The sequence below is a fragment of the Gorilla gorilla genome, chromosome 14, assembly GCF_029281585.2.
Source record: "Gorilla gorilla gorilla isolate KB3781 chromosome 14, NHGRI_mGorGor1-v2.1_pri, whole genome shotgun sequence".
Taxonomy (NCBI): Eukaryota; Metazoa; Chordata; class Mammalia; order Primates; family Hominidae; genus Gorilla; species Gorilla gorilla.
The window spans coordinates 131,241,322-131,266,892 of record NC_073238.2 but is presented as its reverse complement, the minus strand read 5'-3'; positions in this window follow the sequence as shown (position 1 = coordinate 131,266,892).

Below are 25,571 nucleotides of genomic sequence, written 5' to 3'. Positions count from 1 at the left end.
ATTAGAAAAATGGTTTATTCAGAGAATCATTGGAACTATTAGCCTTCAAGCTGCTATATATTGAATCTGATCAAAATAATTAAGATAATATTATTTCATTTTTCAGTATAATATCTCCTTAGTATTTGTGTTTCTTATTTAATATGTGATTATATTTACTTCTGTGAATAATATGGATGAAGATCATTACAGTGTCAAGATCACTGGGTTCAGAACACAGAAACCTCAAGTCTATTCTTTTTTCTTAAATACCTGTAAGACTTTAAAGAAGACAGAGTTTCTGGACTCTAATTTCTCTATCTGTAGAATAAATGGGTTAGACCAAATAACTCCCTTCTGCTTATAAATTTTCTAATTATATGACTGAGCTTACACCTGGAAAACAGTCTATCTCCTGTATAAATTAATGATAGAAATGAAAACCACCATGTTTCATGAAATTAACCACATAAATATTAACATCAACTGCTCAGAAGGACTTAAGTGCAAGTATCACAGGAATTCTGAAGCACAGAGAACTAAATATAAGAAATGTAACACTTCGTATTTTCAAAGAAGATTTTAATAATATATGTAAACACAGTAGCCTGTTCATAAGAAAAAAGAAAAGTGACGTCTTAGCATATTCAGGGTTCAACCAAAACTACTACTGGAATGTAAGTCAAAGTAATATTCACCTAACTGTTATAATTGGCATGAATAATTTTAAGTAAAACACTTTTGATATTAAATGTGAACAATAAGCCAAAACAGAGAAAATTAATCAATTGATCATTTATTGAAACTGAAATAAAAATATATAATTATTGAAGCCTCTTATATACATAAACCAATCATTGCTTAAATGAGCTGACATACTAGCTCCATAGTTTTATGTCACTAAGGAACTCTTTTGAACACAATAAAGAAACCAGAATTGAGCACAAAGAATGATGAACTGGGAAGTTCATGGCTTTCTATCTACTAATTAGGAGTACAATCATTCAGTCAAACAGCCACTCAACAAACATTTAGCATACAGCTTCTGGATACCAGGTACTGGTGTAGGTGCTAGAGCAACAAGGAAATATTCCCTGCATTCAGTGAGCTCACAGGCAAGTAAACAAGTAAGTATGAAGACTGCATGACTGATTGGGGGTGGTGGCTCATGCCTGTAATCCCAGCACTTTGGGAGGCCAACGTGGGCAGATCACGAGGTCAAGAGATTGAGACCATCCTGGCCAACATAGTGAAACCCCGTCTCTACTAAAAATACAAAAATTAGCTGGGCACGGTGGTGCATGGCTTTAGTTACTTGGGAGGCTGAGGCAAGAGAATCAATTGAACCTGGAAGGTAAAGGTTGCAGTGAGCTGAGATCACACCACTGCACTCCAGCCTGGTGACAGAGTGAGACTCTGTCTCAAAAAAAAAAAAAAGACTCCATGATAAATGTGTATCTACAAAAGGGCACAAAGGAATGAGTAGCTAATCCCCAAAGCCATATGGAGCAGTCAGTATAAGCTTCAGGAAAAGAAACTGAAGTAAAAAACTAACCTGAATCTGAAAAAAATGAGTAGGTATTTTCCAAGCATGTTTCAGGGGAAAAGTTGCAGGATGCAGAAGTCCTCCCAAGTACAAAAAGAGAATGAACTCTGGACAACTGGCAATTTATGGCACACAGGAATCAGTAAATGTAGGGATGAGAGGCACACAGAAACGTGGGCAAAAACAGGAATTTTGACTTTATTCCATAAATCATGGAAAGCCACCAATGGGTTTTAAGTAATAAAATACTAAGACCGGGTTTGCATTTTAGAAAGATCAATTTGATTTCAGTGAGGAGGTCCAAAAATGAGAGCAGCAAGGCCAGATAGAAGGTCCTACTGCAACTAGCTATGGTTAGAGATGCAGACCAAAACTAAGGTGAAATCATTTAGAAGAAATAACGTGGATATAAGAGCCATTGGTTTGGCCTCTCCACATCATTTTTTTTAATTTTATTTTCATTTATTTATTTTTTTTTTTTTTTGAGACAGAGTCTCGCTCTGTCACCAAGGCTGGAGTGCAGTGGCGTGATCTTGGCTCACTGCAAGTTCTGCCTCCCGGGTTCACACTATTCTCCTGCCTCAGCCTCCCGAGTAGCTGGGACTACAGGCACGCGCCACCACGACCAGCTAATTTTTTCTATTTTTTAGTAGAGATGGGGTTTCACCGTGTTAGCCAGGATGGTCTCGATCTCCTGACCTCGTGATCCACCCACCTCGGCCTCCCAATGTGCTGGGATTACAGGCTTGAGCCACCATGCCCAGCTGGCCTCTCCACATCTTTACTGTTATACTGATAACATGGGGATGAAAATAAATATTATTTGTATTTAAACTATTATTGTTATGTGAAAATTAAACAAATAACATACTATGATAACATCTGAGGTTCAAGAAATATTAAGTCCTGAAAATAGGAAAGATGAAAGGAAGGAAACAGGGAGTGGGGAGGAAAGTAGGAGAAAGGAGAGAATATAGGAATGAGAGAGGAGGAAAATAATAAGAAAGAAGTAGAAAGCTAGGTACAGTGGCTCATGACTGTAATCCCAGCGCTTTGGGAGGCCGAGTCAGGCAGATCACAAGGTCAGGAGTTCAAGACCAGCCTGGCCAATATGGTGAAACCTTGTCTCCACTAAAAATACAAAAATTAGCTGGGTGTGGTGGCAGGCACCTATAGTCCCAGCTACTCGGGAGGCTGAGGCAGGAGAATCACTTGACCCTGGGAGGCAGAGGTTGCAGTGAGCTGAGATCACACCACTGCACTCCAGCCTGGGTGACAGAGAAAGATGCTGTCTCAAGAAAAAAAAAAAAAAGAAAGAAAGAAGTAGAAAAAGATATAGTATTTCTTAATCAGCAGAAGCTACTCTTATTTTTCAATACTCTACCTTTCTAATGTGTCACTGACAAGGAAAGGTCTTGAATAATTGACTGAAGTCAGAATAGGTAAGGCACTCTACCTGTGGATACGTGAGAGGCCTTAAAAAGTTCATGGAAAATGTATATTATGAAAAAAACTATGCAAAGGTTTCAATATTGGCAGCAAAATAAACTCATACTAATTTATTATAGCATGTTTGAACAGGATCTAGTTTGAGACAGTAAGAAGGAGTAGACATTAGTTTGAAAAGAGCCCCTAGCAGAGCAATGTAAATTCTGCTAAAATTGAAGCAAGAACAAACATTAGATTATGATGAAGCTTGAGTGAAAGAATGGTGAAATCACTGATGCTTTACAAGAAGCTTGAGGGGACAATGCACCAAAGAAATCAGTAGTTCACAAGCGGACAGCTTTTTTAAAGAAGAAACGAGATGATGTGGAAGATGAAGTCCACAGGGACAGATCATCCATATCAATTTGCAAGGAAAAAAATTAATCTTGTTTGTGCCCTAATTGAAGAGGACTGATAATCAACAGCACAAACAATAGCCAACATCGTAGACATCTTAATTGGTTCAGTTTACACAGTTCTGACTAAAAAATTAAAGTTGAACCAACTTTCCACTGCATGGGTGCCAAAAGTGTTGTGCTCAGATCAGCTGCAGACAAGAGGAGAGCTCTCAATGGAAATTTTAAAGAACTAGGGTCAAGATCCTGAAGGATTTCTTTGAAGAATTGTAACAGAAGATAAAACATGGCTTTCCCAGTGTGATCCTGAGGGCAAAACACAATCAAAGCAATGGCTACCAAAGGTGGAAGTGGTCCAGTCAAAGCAAAAGGGGATCACTCAAGAGCAAAGGTCACGGCAACAGTTTTTTGGGGACATTCCAGGCATTTTGCTTGTTGACTTTGTGGAAGGTCAAAGAACAATAATATCTGCATATCATGAGAGTGTTTTGAATAAGTTAGCCAAAGTTTTAGGGCAAAATACCTGGGAAAGCTTTAGCAGACAGTCCTCTAACACCACAATGTTTCTGCTCATTCCTGTCATCGAGCAAAGGCAATTTTGTGAGAGTCTCAATGGGAAATTGTCAGGCATCCACCTTACAGCTCTCATTTGGCTCCTTCTGACTTCTTTTTGTTTCCCAATCTCAACAAATGTGGAAAGGGCACCCATTTTTCTTAAGTTAATAATGTATAAGAGACTGCATTGACATTGTTAAGTTCCCAGGACCATCAGTTCTTTAGGGATGAAAACCGAAGATCACATTTTCAATGTTTATCTTTTAACTTCATTTTTCCACAAACTTTTTGAAGTTTCTCCATACAAATGTCTCCATACAAATGAGCACTTGCAAAATAAGCAGAGAGTCTCATTCAATGGACAGAAAGTTCTGTGCCATCTAAAAATTATCTTAAGCAAGTTCAATGTGTAGTAACAGACTGTATTGATAAATATCAGTTAGGTTGACTTCTGCAATGACCCTGATGGAGTAACAAGAACTAGACTTTCTCTCCCTCCTGAAACAACCAAAAAAATGGCCAAAATGTATGCCACAAAAGTTTGCAAGACCCTGTAAAGTCAGTCTCAAACAAGGTGAGCCTATCAACTGCCCTAATTTATGCCTGGAGAAAGTTTTCCAGCCCACTACTCCAGGAGAAGAGCCCAAGAGGAGCCCATTGTTCTCCCTGAGCTGAGGGGACAGAGCTGAGAGTCCACAGAAACCATGTTGACATGAGCTCTCAGGACAAGGTTTCCGAGAAGAAGGGGCTGCACAGAAAGAGAACTCCAGAGCTCTGCAAAGGGTCCCCCTAAAGTACATAGCTAAGTAATTGTTAGGACAGGCCTAGAGAAAAGTACCTACGGTTGGGGAAACAACACACAGATAAGATGAAAAGTAACAGTACACATGCTCACCAAGGTCCAGTAATAGTGCTTATTTTATCAGCCAACCCAGAAACACCTCAAGATTCCCAGGGATACCCAGAAGGATCTTGCCTCACTAGTTGGGAGTGATTAGCTCTAAAATGAGAACTGGTCTGATCCCACCTAATGAATTTTTAAAGCAAGACCAAAAAGAGTCAAACTCTTTCCAACTAAACTTAAATACATACCAATACAAAGATCAAGAATATTTATATATACTTCCAGCACTCAATAAGATAAAAGTCACCGTATCTGACATCCAGACACAGTTTAGCAGAGACGCAACAGTCACAACAAAAGACAGAAGAACGTGGCTCATAATAAGGAGAAAAATCGCTGAGTCAGAACTGATCCAGAGTAAATCAAGGTGCCAGAGTTATCAGTTAAGAACATTAAAATGCTTATTGAAACAGTATTCTATATGTTCTAAAATAGAGACATGCAAGATACACTAAAGGAGGCTGGGCGCAGTGGCTCACGCCTGTAATCTCAGCATTTTGCGAGGCCGAGGCAGGTGGATCACGAAGTCAGGAGTTCAGGACCAGCCTGACCAATATGGTGAAATCCCATCTCTACTAAAAATACAAAAATTAGCGGGACATAGTAGCATGCGGCTGTAGTCCCAGCTACATGGTAGGCTGATAGCACATTAGTCATTAAAGAAGAAAAGATAGACACCTCTCAAAATAAAATATAGAGAGAAAATAAATTTTTAAAAAACATGAACAGAGCAATAGTAGACAGTACATTTCAAGTAACTGAATTTACGTGTAATCTCAGTTCCCAAAGGAGAGGAGAGGGAAGATGTGAAAACATTTGGGACTTTGAGTCAGGCAAAGCTTTCTTTGATATGACCCCACAGCATGATTTATATAATAATATATTGATAAGAAGAACTCATCAAATTTTAAAAAAAGAATCTGCTCTTCAAAAGAATCTATTAAGAGACTGAAAAGACAAGCTGCAGGCTGGGAGAAAATATTTGCAACTCATATATCTGATAAAAGGCTTGCATCAAAAATATATTTTAAAAGCTCAAAATTTAATAATGAAAAACAAACAACCCCATTTAAAACTTGGGTGAAAGACTGGAACAGACATTTCAAAGTAGACATTTGTTTGGTAAATAAGCACATATGCTCAACATAATTAATGCTTAGGGCAATGCAAATTAAAACCAAAATGAGACGCCACTATCTATTTTTAAATAGCTAAGATTAGCATGACTGATAATAGCCAAGCACTGGCTTGGATGTGGAGAAGCTGATACTCTCATACACTGCTGATGGGAATACAAAAAAGTGTAACCTTTGAAAAACAGTTCAAGAGTCCCTTAAAAAGTTAAACATACTTCTGCCGTAAGACTCAGCCATTGCACTCCTGGGTATTTACCCAAGAGAGATAAAAGTAGGTGTTCATATAATGATATCAACACAAATGTTCATAGCACATGTATTCATAATAGCCCAAACTAGAAACAGTCTAAATATCAATCAATACATTAATGAATTAACTTGCTTTATCCGAATTAATTATGGATACATACTATAACATGAATGAATCTCAAAATAATTATACTAAGTGAAACAAGGCAGACTCTAGAGGTAAAACATGCAGAGAAAAAAACATAAAATGTCAGACAAAAAAGTGCATAGTGTAAAATTGTATTTATATACATTTTTTGACTGTATAAATTACTGTCCAGTGACAGAAAGCAGTTTGGTGGTTTTTAAGGGCCAGGAATGAGGGGCCAGAGAAATGTATTATAAAGAGGCATCAGGAAACTGGAGGTGAAGTATATTTCCATCACCTCGATTGTGTGCTGATGCTTTCTAAACTTTCAATATTTTTAGTTTATTATATGTTATACAAAATAAAGCTTGTAATAAAAATCAAAAGATTGAGCCATCCTTATTTTCTCTATAAAAGAGCAGAATTCTCCTTTTAGAGATTTGGAAAGATTATTAAAAGATAAGTTACAAAATACAGTACCTGACACGTATAAAATATTAAATAAATATTAGCCATGCTTAATTATTTTGTTTTAAGTCTATATGAGTCAAGTTTTAGTAGAAATATGGGCTAGAAAAAAAAAACAGAAAGCGGGACTCTGTGATCCGACTTGGGCTTATAGAACAGACTGTACTAGTTTGTTCTCATGCTGCTAATAAAGTCCTACCCAAGACCGGGTAATTTATAAAGGAAAGAGGTTTAATGAACTCACAATTCCACATGGCTGGGGAGGCCTCACAGTCACGGCAGAAGGCAAAAAAGAAGCAAAGGCACATCTTAAATGGTAGCAGAGAAGAAAGCTTGTGTAGGAAAACTCCCATTTTAAAAGCATCAGATCTCGTGAGACTTATTCGCTACCAGGAGAACAGTAGGGGGAACCCGCCCCTATGATTCAATTATCTCCACCTGACTCCATCCTTGACATGCGGGGATAATTACAATCAAGGTGAGATTCGGCCGGAGACACAGCCGAATCATATCAATGACTAATGAGAGTTATGTCCAGAACATAATGAAAACCTGTCTGAGGCCACATTCCCTGTAAAGCAGATTTGAGATAGAGATTTGTGTAGAGAACATTTAACTGGGTAAAATCCTAGGAACCAACAACTGTGGCGAAAAAGCTGAATTGGATAAAGGGAGTTGAGATGTGAGGCAGTCACAACAAATACCTCAGCTAATCTCAAGGGGGAGCTGAGAAGCTGGGGTGACCCTTCAGAGTTGCCCTAAATTGAGGCAGGAGTATGGAGTTTTAATACCTTTCACTGGCCATTCTTCAGATACGAGTTGTCCCCAAGGATGGACATCAGCTTGACAAGTTATTAATTAGATCTCCTGAGAATAAATTCTAGAGAGAATCAGCTGAGAGGCATGAATTGCCAACACTCCCAATAGCTGGGCAAACTTCAGTTTTGAGGGAGGATTTGGTTCACACACAAAAGTCTCCACAACCAATTATTCATGGGAAATTCTATGTAGGCAGAGCTATTTCATGGCCAGTTAATCAAAACTACATAATCTATTTGGTTAAGCAAAAGAAATTAAAAAGATAAAATAAAATCTATATATTAACACTCAAAAGTTTTTAATGCATTTGCCTTGCATTTCTTGTGTTTTGCCTTCCATTTCAAATGTTTTGCCTTGCATTTGTTTATTTGCTTTTAAGAACCTTTAGAGAACAATAATTACCAATATAATATGGAGTAGCACAGCATAGATGAGGGAAGCTAACTCTCTCCCTTTTCCCAGAACCTGGAACAGCTAAAGATCCTAAGCATTGTCAGCTTTGGTATCTGACATAGTTTGGATGTTTGTCCCCTTCAAATCTCACGTTAAAATGTGATCCCCAATGTTGGAGATAGATGCCTCCTGAATGGCTTGGTGCTGTCCTCTTGGTAATGAATGAGTTCTTACCCTGTGAGTTCATGCGATATCTGGTTGTTTAAAAGAGACTGACACCTCCTCCCTGTCTCTCTTGCTTCCTCTCTCACCATGTGATATGCTGGTTTCCCTTCACCTTCCACCATGATTGGAAGGTTCCTGAGGCCCTCCCTGGAAGCAGGTGCCAGTACTATGCTTCATGTACAGCCTTCAGAACAAGGAGCCAAATAAACCTCATTTCTTTATAAATTACCCAGCCTCAGGTATTTCTTTATAACAATGCAAATGGGCTAACAGAGTATCATTCATGGACAGTGAGTGTATTAGTCAATTTTCATGCTGCTGATAAAGACATACCCAAGACTGGGTAATTTATAAAGAAAAAGAGGTTTAATGAATTCACATATCTGCACCGCTACCTGTATAAATATGGAAATATCTTCACCGCTACCTGTACAAACATGGAAATATCTACACTGCTACCTGTATAAACATGGAAATATCTACACCGCTATCTGTATAAACATGGAAATAACTACACCGCTATCTCTATAAATATAGAAATATCTACACCGCTGTCTCTATAAACATGGAAATATCTACCACGCTATCTGTAGAAACATGGAAATATCTACACCGCTATCTCTATAAACATGGAAATATCTACACCACTATCTGTATAAACATGGAAACATCCACACCGCTATCTGTATAGACATGAAAATATCTACACCGCTATCTGTATAAACATGGAAATATCTACACCGCTATCGGTATAAACATCCGTACTTGCTCTTAATTTATACCCAAGGCTGGGATGTTTCATATGATAAAAAGACCAAATACAGAATTAGTCTATATTTGGTCTGGCAATTGATCTCTGCAATAATCAAACCTCAAAGACAATCAAACCTGAAATCTAAGCTACATATTAAATAGCTTGGTTTTTAGGTTGCACGTTGCTGTGTATGCTGGCTTCATAGAAAATGCAAGTAGCAATGGCCATTTTTTAAAAGTCATTAGCCTTGAAGCTCTCCTAGTTTTGAATCACATAGAAATAGAAATCAAATCTCACTAGATTTTTTTTTTTTGAAACAGGGTCTGGCTTCTTTGCCCAGGCTGAAGAGCAGGACATGATCTTGGCTCACACCTCTGCCTCTCGGACTCAAGTCATCCTCCCACCTCAGCCTTGGAGTAGCTGGGACCACAGGCATGTGCCACCATATCCAGCTAATATTTTTATTTTTGTACAAATGGGGTTTGTCATCTTTCCCAGGCAGGCCTCAAACTCCAAGACTCAAGCAATCCACCTGCCTTGAATTCCCAAAGTACTGGGTTTACAGGTGACAGCCACTACGCCCAGCAACTAAACTTCTAAAAATCAATTTTACATAAAATTATCTAAGCGTGCAAGGAAAGATAAGAAGCCTAAGGAACCAGTGAGTTGAAGAATAAATGCAGTTTAAATCATACATGTAAACAACATTATGTGATGTGGTAGGAATCATCTAGCATGCTTTAAAGCATGAGTAAAAAGTATTTTCTTAGAAAACTGGATCTTAGTTTAGGATATCTTTAGATAAGAGTATGAAAAGTCATATCATATTGATAAGTAAAGTGCTTCCTTTGGCTAATTTTAAGGATAGGACATTTACTTTCATATAATTCATAGGAATCTTAGACTGAAAAATAAAATTTCCCTTCTCAAATCCTTACTTTCATACATTTTTTGCATTTCTTTCACTTTTGTGTTAATGGCCTATGTCTCAACATATTCTATTAAGCCTTCTGGAAACACATACTTTGTTTCCAGCCTCTTCAGAGAACCATCACTCCACTTCCTAGGCTTCTGAAGAAGCAGACCCAAGCTTATAGTTATTACATATTTCTAAATCTAGGTGACCAAGAAAAATTGATACTTTTCCCATCATACCTTTAAGTTAATAATCAGGTGTATGCTGAGAGGTAAAGACCCAAGAGTGTTTGTTGTCTAATTGTGCAGCTGTATAAACAAATCTTAATGCTTGAAAATATTCAAAGGTTATTCTCACGTTGATTGTTGGTAACTATGTGTAACAACATGAAAAGAAAAAAAATCAAAGAATTACGTCTGAGGATAATACACAATCTCTAAGGGTAAGAAGAGCAACAAAAATTCTGCTTCAATTACCACTGAAATAATATATTTATCCTGTAAAATCTATGGTGGCTGGTTGTAAAAATTAGGCATTAGCAAACTGATAAAGACTTTTTAATGAAAACATTATGAAACATAGTTTTTAAAAAGTTAAATACACCCACACCAGTTTTTCACATTCTTTGGCCTGCTTTAATGCTGCCATTAAATAATTGATTTAGTTGTGACATAGATCCTATGTTCCATTGAGTCTACCATTCATAAAGATGCAATGTAACGTAACAAAAATATAAATTGTGTGTGTGTGGGGGGGAGAAGTCAAGAGTATTTTTATGTGACAGAAGTTAAGTTGTTATCAGTGTAAAATAGTCTGTTACAAATACAGGACTCTGTATGTTAGTTTCACTAACCAGAAAGAAATAAATTACAGCAGATACACACACACACACCAAAAAAGGGAAAAGAAACAAAGCTTAGCACCACAGAAAACCACCAAACTAGAGAGATAAACAATAAGAAAGGAAGAAGTGAACAAGTAATCTAAAAAACAACTAATGAAATGGTAGAAGGAAGTCCTAATTTATCAATAATAAACTTCAATAGAAGTGGATTAAACTCTAGTTAAAAGATATAAAGTGGATGAATGGATTCAGATAGCAAAATCCACCTATATGCTGCCTACATGATACTTACCTCACTATTAAAGACAAATAGACTGAAAGTGAAGAGATGGAAAAATATATTTTATGCAAACAAATGAAAAGCAAGCAGGAGTAGCCACAGTCATGTCATATTTTAAAAGGCTTTAAATAAAAAAACTATATAAAAAAAGAATGTCGCTGTATAATGAAATGATAAAAGGCCCAATTCAATAAGAGGACATAACATATATATTACTTAGGTGTAACTATATATGTACCCAACACCAGAACAACCAGATATATAAAGCAAATATTAGATTTAAAGGTAGAGATGGACTGCAATACAGTATTAGTAGGAAATTTCAACACTCCACTTTAAAAATGGACAGATTATATGAAGAGAAAATCAACCAAAAAATGACAGACTCAAACTATACCATAGACCAAATGGACCTAGCAGGTAAAGAAGATCTCACCTGATATGGTTTGGCTGTATATCCCCACCGAAATCTCATCTTGATTATAGCTCCCATAATTCATACATGTTGTGGGAGGGAACCAGTGGGAGATAATTGAATCATGGGGGCGGTTTCCCCCATACTGTTCTTGTGGTAGTGAATACGTCTAACAAGATCTGATGGTTTTATAAGGGGGAACCCTTTCACTTGGTTCTCAATTCTATTTTGTTTGCTACCATGTAAGATGTGCCTTTCGCCTTCCATCATGATTGGGAGACCTCCCCAGCCACGTGGAACTATGAGTCCACTAAACCTCTTTTTCTCTGTAAATTACCCAGTCTCGGGTATGTCTTTATCAGCAGTATGAAAACAGACTAATACATCATCCAACAGCTGCAGAATACAAATTATTCTCAACTGTACACCAAACATTCTCTAGGACCAATCATACATTATGACACATAATAAGTCTTAACAAACTTAAGAAGACAGATATCATATGAAGTATCTTTTCTGATTACAGGGATATAAAGCCAGAAATCAACAACAGGAAAGCCCTTGGAAATTTTATAAAAACATGGAAATTAAATAGCATGCACCCAAGAAATCAATAGGTCTCATTAAGACATTAATAGGAAAATTTCAAAAGTCACTGAGACAAGTAAGAATGAAAATCCAACATACCCAAACCTATGGAACGTAGCAAAAGCAGTTCTAAGAGGGAAATTTATAGCAATAAAAGCCTACACCAAAAATGAAGAAAGATTTTCAAATCACAAAGCAAAATTATACACTTCAAGTAACTAGAACATCAAAAACAAACTAAACCCAAAATTGGTAGAAGGAAGGAAATAATAAAGCTCACAGCAGATATAAAGGAAACAGACACTAAAAAATATTTCAAAAGATAAATAAGACAAAGTGTAAAGGTAAAACTGACAAACCTTTAGCTAAACTAAGACAAAAGGAGAGAAAATTCAAATAAATAAAAGATGAAAAAGGAGACATTACAACTGATACACCACAGAAATATAAGGGATTGTAAGACATTACTCATAACTATATGCCAACAAATTTGATAATGTAGAATAAAATGAATAAATTTCTGCACACATACAACTACCCAGATTAAATTGTGAGGAAATATAACATCTGAACACATCAATAATGAGTTTGGAAATTGAATCAATAATAAAACATCTTCCATCAAAACAACAACAACAACAACCAACACCCAGGACCTGATGTCTTCACTGCTGAATTCTACCAAACAGTTAAAGAATAACTACCAATTCTCCACAAACTTTTCCACAAAAGTAATGAGGAAGGAATACTTCCATACTCATCTTATGAGGCTCGCAATATCCTGATTCTAAAACCAGACAAAGACATGCACAAAATGAAAATAACAGGCCAATATTCCTGGAGAACATAGATACAAAAAATTCTCAACAAGATACAAGTGAACTGACTTCGACAGCACACTAAAAAGAGTATTCACTATAATCAAGTGGGATTCATCCCAGGGATGAAAGGATGGCTTAACATGCACAAATCAGTAAATATGATACACCACCACAATAGAAAGAAAAACAAAAACCATGTGATCATTTCAACAGATGCAAAAAGAACACTTGACAAAAGTCAACATTCCTTTATGATAAAAACTGTCAAGAAAGTAGGTATAGGAGTGTACCTCAACGCAGTAAAGGCCATATGTGACAAACCCACAGCTAACATCTTATTTATGGTGAATAGTTAAATGCTTTTCCTCTATGATATGGAGGAAGACAAGGATGTCAACTTCTACCACTTCTATTTAGCATAGTACTGGAGGTCAGAGCCAGAGCAATTAGACAAAAGAAATAAATAAGAGGGATCCAAACTGGAAAGAAGGAAGTCAGATTGTTTCTGTTTGTAGAAAATGTGATCTCACATACATATGTATACATCTATATATATGATCATATAGATATATATGATCTCTCTCTCTTTAGGGTTCTTTCTATATATACTTATATAGAGTGAGAACCCTAAAGACTTGACCAAAAACTACTAGAAATCATAAATAAATTCAGTAAAGTTGTAGTATACAAAATCAACACAGAAAATTCAGTGGTGTTTCTATACACTAATAGTGAACTATCTGAAAAAGTCATCAAGAAAGGAATTCCATTTACAATAGCTATCAAGAAATCTGCAGATAAATTTAATCAAGGTCATGAAAGATCTCTTCAATGAAAACTATAACACACTGATGGAAAAATTTACGATACACAAAAAATGGACACTATATACTCATGGAATGGAAGAATTGATACTATTGAAATGACCATACTAACAAAATGTCCTACAGATTCAATGCAATCCCTATCAAAATAAGAATGAAATTCTTCACAGAAATAGAAAAAAGTACCCTAAAATTTGTATGAAACCAGAAAAGACCCCAAATAACCAAAGCAATCCTGTGCAAAAATAACAAAGCTGGAGGCACCACACTACCTGACTTCAAAATATACTACAAAGCCATAGTAAGCAAAACAGCATGGCACTGCCATAAAGCAAACACATAGACCAATGGAAGAGAATATACAGCTCAGAAATAAATTCTCATACCTAAAGTCAACTGATTTTCAAAAAAGGAGTCAAGGGCACACACAGGGGTAAAGACAGTGTCTTCATTAAATGGTACTGAGAAGATTGGATATTTATATGTGGGATAATGAAATTAGACCCCTATCTTTTACCTTATACAAAATCAACTCAAATGCGATTAAAGACCTAAAGGTAAGATTGAAAACTATGAAAAACTACTAGAAGATAACATGTGGGAAATTCTCTATAACTTTGGGTTGTACAAGGATTTTTTAAATGAGACGTCAAAAGCACAGGCAACAAAAGCAAAAATAGATAAATGGGGTTTCATCAAACTGAAATGCTTTTGCACAGCAAAGGAAACTTAACAGAGTGAAAAAACAACTTACAGAATGGGATACAATATTTGCAAACTATACATCTGCTAAGGAGTTAATGCCCAGATTATATAAGAAACTTAAACAACTCAACAGCAAAAACATAAAAAACTTATTTAAAAATGGGCAAAACTGGGAGGCTGAGGCAGGTGGATTGCCTGAGGTCAGGAGTTTGAGACCAGCCTGACCAATATGGTGAAATCATTTCTCTACTAAAAATACAAAAATTTAGCCAAACATGATGGCGTGTGCCTGTAACCCCAGCTACTCAGCAGGCTGAGGCAGGGGAATTTCTTGAAAGAGGGAGATGGAGGTTGCCGTGAGCCCCGATTGCACCACTGTACTCCAGCTTGGGCAACAGAGCAAGACTCCTTCTCAAAAAAAAAAAAAAAAAAAAAAAAGGACAAAATAAACTAAAAGACATGCCACAAGAGAAAATATAGAAATGGTCAAGACGAATATATAATAAAATCATGTTCAACATCACTAACCATCAGGGAAATGCAAATCAAAACCACAATGAGATACCAGTTCACCCATTAGAATGGCTATTACCAAAAAGGTAAAAGATAACAAGAGTTGGCAAGGAAGTGGAGAAAAGGGAACACTTACACACTGTTGATGGAGTTGTAAACTAGTACAACCATTAAGCAAAACTTTATGGAAGTTCGCTAAAAAATAAAAAAAAAACAAAAAAACAATTATTCGATCACATAACCCAGCAATCCCACTACAGGTTATATATCCATAGGAAATGAAATCATTGTGTTTGAAAAATATCTGCACTCTTATGTTTACTGTAGCACTATTTCTAATAATCAGATATGGAATCAACCTATGTGTCTAAAAAAAAGAAGTGAATTATATATATATATAATATATAGTATGTATATTATACATAATATATATTATGTATATTATATATAATATATATCATGTATATTATTTATAATATATATCATGTATATTATACATAATATATATCATGTATAATATATATAATATATATTATGTATAATATATATAATATACGTTATGTATATTATATATAATATACGATATGTATATTATATATTACATATAATATATATTATTATTATATATATAATTATATTTAATTATAATTATAATTATATATAATTTTATGTGTAATTATAATTATACATAAAATTAATTATAATTATATATAATTTTATGTGTAATTATAATTATACATATTATTATATATAATATATATATATATGGACACATACACAATGAAATACTATTCAGCAATAAAAAAAGAATGAAATTCTGCCAGTTGCAACAACATGGATGACCCTGTAGGATACAATGTTAGGTGAAATAAGCCAGACACAGAAAGCAAATACCGCATGATCTCTCTCATATGTGGAATCTTAAAAAAAAATGTTAATAGAGAAATAGAGTAGAATAGTGGTTACCAAACAGTGAGGAAGAAGTGGGGAGGGCAAAATGGAGATAGATTGGTTAACAGTTATGAAATCACAATTATATAGGAAGAATAAGTTGAAGTGTTCTTTGCAAAGCAGGGTGACTATAGTTAAAAGTAAAGTATTGTATATTACAAAGTATCTAGAAGAAAGGATTTTGAAATTTCTTATTAAAAAGAAATGATAAACGCATGAGGTAATTAATACACTAACTATCCTTATTGGATCATTAGACAACATACATATTCATTGAAACATCAAATTGTATCCTATAAATCTATATGATTACAATGTGAAAATTTTTTAAAAATAAATTAATGAATTAAATAACAATTTTAAAATGTTCTCAATCACCAATGCAAAGTTTAGGAGCTTTGTTCTTGACTCAGCCTTAAGACTGAAAACTAATGTGTTAGAAATATTTGTAGATCCTCTCAATTTTGAAAGAATCCTAGCTAAACTACTGAAATATAAAATATATTCTATGTAATATGCTCTTAGGTATATTCTTAGGTGAACTCTGCTTTTAGATGAAGCTTATAAAAATGAAAAACGTATCTGAAATAAAATTTTAAAGTATTTGGAAAATTACACCTTAATCTATTAAAGACAAATTTTCTATACAGTAACCTTTTTATGTGCTTTTGAAATGGGATATACAATTATTTTCCCTGATGTGAAACAAAATATAGAAAGTTGGCATTTTATCTAAGAAGTTAACTTAGGAAGAAAGAGTGAGAGGCAGAGGAATGAGGGAAGAAAGGAAGGCTGATGATGGGATACCTTATCAAGTTGCCTATTGCTGTATTGGAACCTAATAGGCCTTCTAAGGAGTTTTATTACATAATGCAAGACTCCTCAATCTGGGAGGAGGAAAGGGCTTTATTTTTGAGTGGTCACAGGTTGCCCCATGGGCATAAACTCTACCAAGCTTCTAGGTTACACCTACATGAGCATCCCACCTGCTTAAGTGAGAGCAGCCACAAACTGTGGGCCATTCCAGGTAAGTGTCATATCACACCTGCACCAACTAGTCAAAGCCTGGGTCAAAGCCTGTGCAGAACTGATTGCTACAGCAGAGGCTAAAATAAGAAATGGGGCTAAGAGAATGAAAAGCAGTGCCCATATGTATCCAAAAACAGGTTGAAGATATCTTTAGGAAGGAACAGATAATTTTTTTTATTCATACAATAACAGATGCATATGAACTCCTCGAGTAGTCACCCATTCCTGTCAGCCCTTGGGCTTCATAACTAAATCACTCTTCCTTTGTAATCCAGTCCCACATTTTCAGCTATCTCTCTATGTTTATTATCTTAAATATTTCTTTGCTCTATACTCTTCCCCTAGTCTTCAACCAATTTCTTTCTTTATTGTCCCAACCCACAGACTGTTATTTCCACTTCGATGTCCCATAGAAGCTTCAAGGGTTTGAAATACCTAAAAAACAACTCATCTTTCTCCCTAAAACTGCCTCTCCTTCTCCCACTTCAAAATTTCAACTAATGGCTCCCCCTGTTATCCCTACCAGAATCCTGAATGATCCCTGTTTCTCCTCATTCACTCCATACATGTAAATCTCATTAACGTTACTTTCTAGATATTTCATGAATCCCTTCCATTCATTCTGTACTAGAAAGTGTTCCCAGTTTAGACCCTGGTGGTTGGTGGCCTCTTACCTAGGCGCTCTCTCTCTCTCTCTCTCTCTCTGTGGGTGTGGGTGTGGGTCTGTGTGTCCTGAGAATTTATTTACTTCTGGTTTTTGTTTGTTTTTTAGTATCCAGAATCTACAGGGAACTTAAATCAATTAGAAAAAAAATAACCCAATTAAAAAATGGGCAAAGGACATGAACAAACTCATCTCAAAAGAGCACATACAAATGGCCAACAAATACAAAAAAAAAGGTTAGAATCACTAATCATCAGAAAATTGCAAATCAAAACACAATGAGATACCATTTCATACCGGTTGGAATGGCTATTATTAAAAAGTCAAAATACAACAGATGCCAGCAGGGCTGTAGACAAGAGGAAGTGTCTGTATATTTTTAGCTATAGCCCTACTTCAAACGTGTCCCCCTTACAGCCAAAAGAGCGGCCTATCTAAAGGACTGTTCTGATCAGCTCACTTACCTGACTGAAACCTTCAGTGACTCCCATGGCCTGCAGGTCAATGCACTAATTCATGACTATAACATGTGAGATATCCTTGATCTGGCTACTGGTCTAGCCCTCTCTGACTCACGCTTTATAAACCATGCATTCTGGAACTTTTTAGTTGTTTCCCACATCAGCATGCTACTTCCCATCCATGTAGATTTGCAGAGACCTCCTCATCTTTTTAATTCCCAGTTCCCACTCTCAACATGGGCCATCTCCTACCCACACTTCAAAACCTAAGCAAAACAACACCTTCCGTGACACCTCCATGCTGAGTCAGATGCCATCCCCTTTGTATTGTAGTTCTTTGCTTGTGTGCCTTTGTCTCACTTTGTTCTCTTTAAAATAAACTCCATGAGGACAATGATCACCTGCTATTTGTGTTAATATCTGCACCAAGTGGCATAGTGTCTGGAGTATAGTAGGATCTATTTTCAAGGAACAAAAGATTATATCTATACCAATAGACATGAATTAGCGCTTTTTTTTTAAAGATAAGCTCCCTTTGAACTAAGTCAATGTTTACAAGAAGAGTTATACTAAAAGGTTCACTTTTGCTGCTTACGTTTCATTTATTTCAGGCAATTAATTCATTGTTATTGGTAAATCGATACTTTTTATTGATACTGAAAAGAGAGAAATAAACTAATGACTATCTGTTAGAGTAGATTTGTTCATATCTATCAGTAAAATGTTAATTATCTGAAAGTCAATAATAAAACATAAACTGTGATCTTAAATGTTTTTTAGGGGCTCAAAAATAATTAGAATTCATGTCAGCATATAAAAAAAGATCAGAGTATTTTTAAGATAGGATAAAATTTTATTTTAGTTTCTTAGGGATTTTTGTGACCTTATAGAGTTCAACTAATTATAATTTTAAAAATAGGATTGATAGAGTTTTAGAATTAGAAACAATTTATAGATTATTTTATTTTTCTTTTGAGGAACCAGGTCATCAGAAGATCAAGGAACACCTATAATGTCACTAGATCCTAATTTAATTTAAATTTTAGAATCCAGGTATTCTAACTCCTGTCTTGATACTATTTGTACTTCATTATGTTGCTTCCCAGGGCTTTAAAAATTAAAAGCTGGGAAATTACATTTGCTTTGCATATACAGCACCAATTATCAAATTCAGCATAAAAGCATAACATGTATACATCAAAAAGAAAACATAAAAACTTCATATTAAAAGCATCTCAAAACAATTGAATATAATAGGGAAACCTTATACAAATGCAACACTCCCCCATTAATAAAAAGAAACCAATTGGAGAAAAAAGAAATTCAATATAAACATGTTGGAATATAACCTAATTCATTTTAATCCAATGCTTCAAATTGAAAAAAATTAGCACTAATGTTATTTTCCTTCATCATTACAATCTTGCTTTTCATTACATTATGCTATGTTTTGTATTAAACATAAAATCAATTTTTCACCTTAACACATGCTAGAAATACAGTCACCATGTTGGAAATCAGTAGAAAGTGTCTTTGTTTCTACTTTTTTTTTTCTCTGAAAAAGCTTTGGGAAAAAAAATCATTTACAATGTTTAATTTTAATAACATAAAGAATGTAATTGATTTTTGTTTGTTTTTGACATGGAGTTTCACTCTTGTCACTCAGGCTGGAGTACAATGGCATGATCTCGGCTCACTGTAACCTCCACCTCCCAGGTTCAAATGATTCTCCTGTCTCAGCCTCCCGAGTAGCTGGGATGACAGGCACTCGCCACCACACCTGGCTAATTTTTGTATTCTTAGTAGAGATGGGGTTTCATCATGTTGGCCAGGCTGGTCTCAAACTCCTGACCTCAGGCGATCCGCCCACCTCGGCCTCCCAAAGAGCTGGGACTACAGGCGTGAGCCACCGCGCCCAGCCAATTGAATAGTTTTTAACTCAGAGGATAAATGCTTGAGGGGATGGAAAGCCCATTCCTCATGATGTGATTATTTCACACTGCATGCCTGTATTAAAACATCTCATGTACCCCACAAATATATAAACCTCCTTTGTACCCACAAACATTTTATAAAATAATGAAAATATTTTAAAACTAAAAAAATTGTTTTTTAATTAAGCAACCTTATTTAAATAAAATCATTCTTCCTCATCCTCAGTCCTGGGATCTACCAGAAAGAATTAGCAACATCTTAAAGATGACAAAGTGTTAAAGATAAGCTGCTATTAAGTAAAAATGTGAAGTGTGGAGGGGACAAGCTGGATGCCTGAACCATTTTGTTCTATCTTTAGGACAGTGAAAGAGCAAGATGCAGGGTTGGGATGGGGGACACTTATTCTGTTGAGCATTGTCACCACTATATTCACTGAAATTCATCTGCATGCTTGTATGTATACTGTTGATTCACCTGATACACTGAAAATTATATGAAATTGTTCTCTATTCTTTAGATAATTATAATCTAAGTGCTAATATGAAGCTTAGAATTTATATGAAATAATTATGCCCACAACAAGACATTTCAGCTAATTCCTAGATAATAATCTCACTTCACCCTGCACAAAACAGGCACATGATCATGTCACTCTGACCTGGTTTGAGTCCAAGGAGACTTTTGTTTTTAAAATAATTTAGGTTAGTAGTTAAAATATGAACTTTGGGCCAGGAGTGGTGGCTCATGCCTATAATCCCAGCACTTCGGGAGGCTGAGGCGGGCGGATGACTTGAAGTCAGGAGTTGGAGACTGGCCTGGCCAACATGCTGAAACCCCATCTCTACTAAAAAAAAAATACAAAAATTAGCTGGGTGTGGTGGCAGGCACCTATAATCCCAGCTACTTGGGAGACTTAGGCAGGAGAATTGCTTGAGCCTGGGAAGTGGAGGTTGCAGTGAGCAGAGATCTTACCACTACACTCCAAAACAAACAACAAACAAAAAAATTCTAGAGTCACACTGAAAATCTTAACAACCTGCTTCTACTTCTCATTTTTTTTTATTTTGACCTGATTTTAGACTGATGGTAAAATGCAGAAATAACACAAAGTGCCCCCTATGTCCCTCACCCTGCTTCCCCTACTACTAACATTTTCAGAGCCATCCTTATTTTCTCTATAAAAAAGCAGAATTCTCCTTTTAGAGATTTGGAAAGATTATTAAAAGATAAGTTACAAAATACAGTACCTGACACGTATAAAATATTAAATAAATATTAGCCATGCTTAATTATTTTGTTTTAAGTCTATATGAGTCAAGTTTTAGTAGAAATATGGGCTAGAAAAAAAAAGAAACAGAAAGCGGGACTCTGTGATCCGACTTGGGCTTATAGAACAGACTGTACTAGTTTGTTCTCATGCTGCTAATAAAGTCCTACCCAAGACCGGGTAATTTATAAAGGAAAGAGGTTTAATGAACTCACAATTCCACATGGCTGGGGAGGCCTCACAGTCACGGCAGAAGGCAAAAAAGAAGCAAAGGCACATCTTAAATGGTAGCAGAGAAGAAAGCTTGTGTAGGGAAACTCCCATTTGAAAACCATCAGATCTCGTGAGACTTATTCGCTACCAGGAGAACAGTAGGGGGAACCCGCCCCTATGATTCAATTATCTCCACCTGACTCCATCCTTGACATGCGGGGATAATTACAATCAAGGTGAGATTCGGGCAGAGACACAGCCGAATCATATCAATGACTAATGAGAGTTATGTCCAGAACCTAATGAAAACCTGTCTGGGGCCACATTCCCTGTAAAGCAGATTTGAGATAGAGATTTGTGTAGAGAACATTTAACTGGGTAAAATCCTAGGAACCAACAACTGTGGCGAAAAAGCTGAATTGGATAAAGGGAGTTGAGATGTGAGGCAGTCGCAACAAATACCTCAGCTAATCTCAAGGGGGAGCTGAGAAGCTGGGGTGACCCTTCAGAGTTGCCCTAAATTGAGGCAGGAGTATGGAGTTTTAATACCTTTCACTGGCCATTCTTCAGATACGAGTTGTCCCCAAGGATGGACATCAGCTTGACAAGTTATTAATTAGATCTCCTGAGAATAAATTCTAGAGAGAATCAGCTGAGAGGCATGATTTGCCAACACTCCCAATAGCTGGACAAACTTCAGTTTTGAGGGAGGATTTGGGTCACACACAAAAGTCTCCACAAATAATTATTCATGGGAAATTCTATGTAGGCAGAGCTATTTCATGGCCAGTTAATCAAAACTACATAATCTATTTGGTTAAGCAAAAGAAATTAAAAAGATAAAATAAAATCTATACATTAACACTCAAAAGTTTCTAATGCATTTGGCTTGCATTTCGTATGTTTTGCCTTGTATATCATATGCTTTGCCTTGCATTTGTTTATTTGCTTTTAAGAACCTTTAGAGAACAATAATTACTAATATAATATGCAGTAGCACAGCATAAACGAGGGAAGCTAACTCTCTCCCTTTTCCCAGGACCTGGAACAGCTAAAGATCCTAAGCATTGTCAGCTTTGGTATCTGACATAGTTTGGATGTTTGTCCCCTTCAAATCTCACGTTAAAATGTGATCCCCAATGTTGGAGACAGATGAATCCTGAATGGCTTGGTGCTGTCCTCTTGGTAATGAATGAGTTCTTACCCTGTGAGTTCATGCGATATCTGGTTGTTTAAAAGAGACTGACACCTCCTCCCTGTCTCTCTTGCTTCCTCTCTCACCATGTGATATGCTGGTTTCCCTTCACCTTCCACCATGTTTGGAAGGTTCCTGAGGCCCTCCCTGGAAGCAGGTGCCAGTACTATGCTACACGTACAGCCTTCAGAACAAGGAGCCAAATAAACCTCATTTCTTTATAAACCACCCAGCCTCAGGTATTTCTTTATAACAATGCAAATGGGCTAACAGAGAATCATTCATGGACAGTGAGTGTATAGGTCAATTTTCATGCTGCTGATAAAGACATACCCAAGACTGGGTAATTTATAAAGAAGAAGAGGTTTAATGAATTCACATATCTGCACCGCTACCTGTATAAATATGGAAAGGACTTCACCGCTACCTGTACAAACATGGAAATATCTAAACAGCCATCTCTATAAAAATGGAAATATCTACACCGCCATCTGTATAAACATGGAAATATCTATACCGCCATCTCTATAAACATGGAAATATCTAAACCGCCATCTGAAGGAACATGGAAATATCTACACCGCTATCTCTATAAAGGTTGAAATATCAACACCGCCATCTGTATAAACATGGAAACATCTACACAGCTATCTGTATAAAGATGGAAATATCTACACCACCATCTATATAAACGTGGAAATATCTACACCGCCATCCATATGAACATGGAAATATCTACACCGCCATCTGTATGAACATGGAAATATCTACACAGCCATATCTAGGAACATGGAAATATCTACACCGCCATCTGCATGAACATGAAAATATCTACACTACTATCTGTATGAACATGGAAATATCTACACCGCTATCTGTATAAACATGGAAATACCTACACTGCTATCACTATAAACATGGAAATATCTACACCGCTATCTGTATCAAAACGGAAATATCTACAACGCCATCTCTATAAACATGGAAATATCTACAATGCAATCTGCATAAACATGGAAGTATCTACACCGCTATCTGTATATACATGGAAATATCTACACCGCTATCCACATAAACATGGAAATATCTACACCGTTATCTCTATAAATGTGGAAATAACTACACCGCTCTGTCTACAAACACGGAAATATCTACAACGCTATCTGCAAAAACATGGAAATATCTACACCGCCATCTCTATGAACATGGAAATATCTACACAGCCATCTATACGAACATGGAAATATCTACACCGCAATCTGTATGAACATGAAAATATCTACACGGCCATCTGTATGAACATGGAAATATCTACCCCGCTATCTGTACGAACATGGAAATATCTATACCGCTATCTGTATGAACATGCAAATATATACACAGCTATCTGTTTATCAATGAAAATATCTGCACTGCTATCTCTATAAACATGGAAATAACTACACTGCTATCTGTATAAACATGGAAATATCTACACCGCCACCTGTATGAACAAGGAAATATCTACACTGCCATCCATACGAACATGGAAATATCTACACCGCCATCTGTATGAACATGTAAATATCTACAATGCCCTCTGTATGAACATGGAATTATCTACACCGCTAACTGAATGAACATGGAAATATCTGCACCGCCATCTGTACGAACATGGAAATATCTACACCGCCATTTGTATGCACATGGAAATATGTACACCGCCATCTCTATGAACATGGAAATATGTACACCGCCATTTGTATGAACATGGAAATATCTACATCGCCATCTGTATGAACATGGAAATATCTTCACCCCCATCTGTATGAACATGGATATATCTACCCCGGCATCTGGATGAACATGGAAATATCTACTACACTATCTACATGAACATGGAAATATCTACACAGCTATCTGCATATACATAGAAATATCTACACAGATTTCTCTATAAATATGGAAATAACTACAGCGCTATCACTATAAACTTCGGAATATCTACACCGCCATCTGTATGAACATGGAAATATGTACACCGCCATCTGTACGAACATGGACATATCTACACCGCCATCTGTAATAAGATGGAAATATCTACACCGCTATCTGTATAAATATGGAAATACGTGCACCACTATCTGTATAAACATGGAAATATCCGCACCGCTATCTGTATAAACATGGAAATATCTACACCGCTATCTGCATAAACATGGAAATATCCACTCTGCTATCTGTGTAAACATGGAAATGTCCACACCGCAATCTGTGTAAACATGAAAATATCTACACCGCCATCTCTATAAAGATGGAAATATCTACACCGCCATCTGTATGAACATGGAAATATCTACACCGCCATCTGTATCAACATGTAAATATCTACTCCGCCATCTGTATGAACATGGAAATATCTACACCGCTAACTATATGAACATTTAAATATCTACACCGCTATCTGTATGAACATGGAAATATCTACACCGCTATCTGTATTAACATGGAAATATCTACACAGATTTCTCTATAAATATGGAAATAACTACATCGCTATTTCTATAAACTTCGAAATATATACACCGCCATCTGTATGAACATGGAAATATCTACACCGCCATCTGTACGATCATGGACATATCTACACCGCCATCTGTATTAAGATGGAAATATCTACACCGCTATCTCTATAAACATGGAAATATCTGCCCAACTATCTGTATACACATGGAAATATCCGCACCGCTCTCTGAATAAACATGGAAATATCTGCACCGCTATCTGTGTAAACATGGAAATGTCTACACCGCTATCTGTGTAAACATGGAAATATCTACACCGCCATCTGTGTAAACATGAAAATATCTACACCGCCATCCCTATAAACATGGAAATATGTACACCACCATCTGTATGAACATGGAAATATCTACAACGCCATCTCTATAAACGTGGAAATATCTACACCG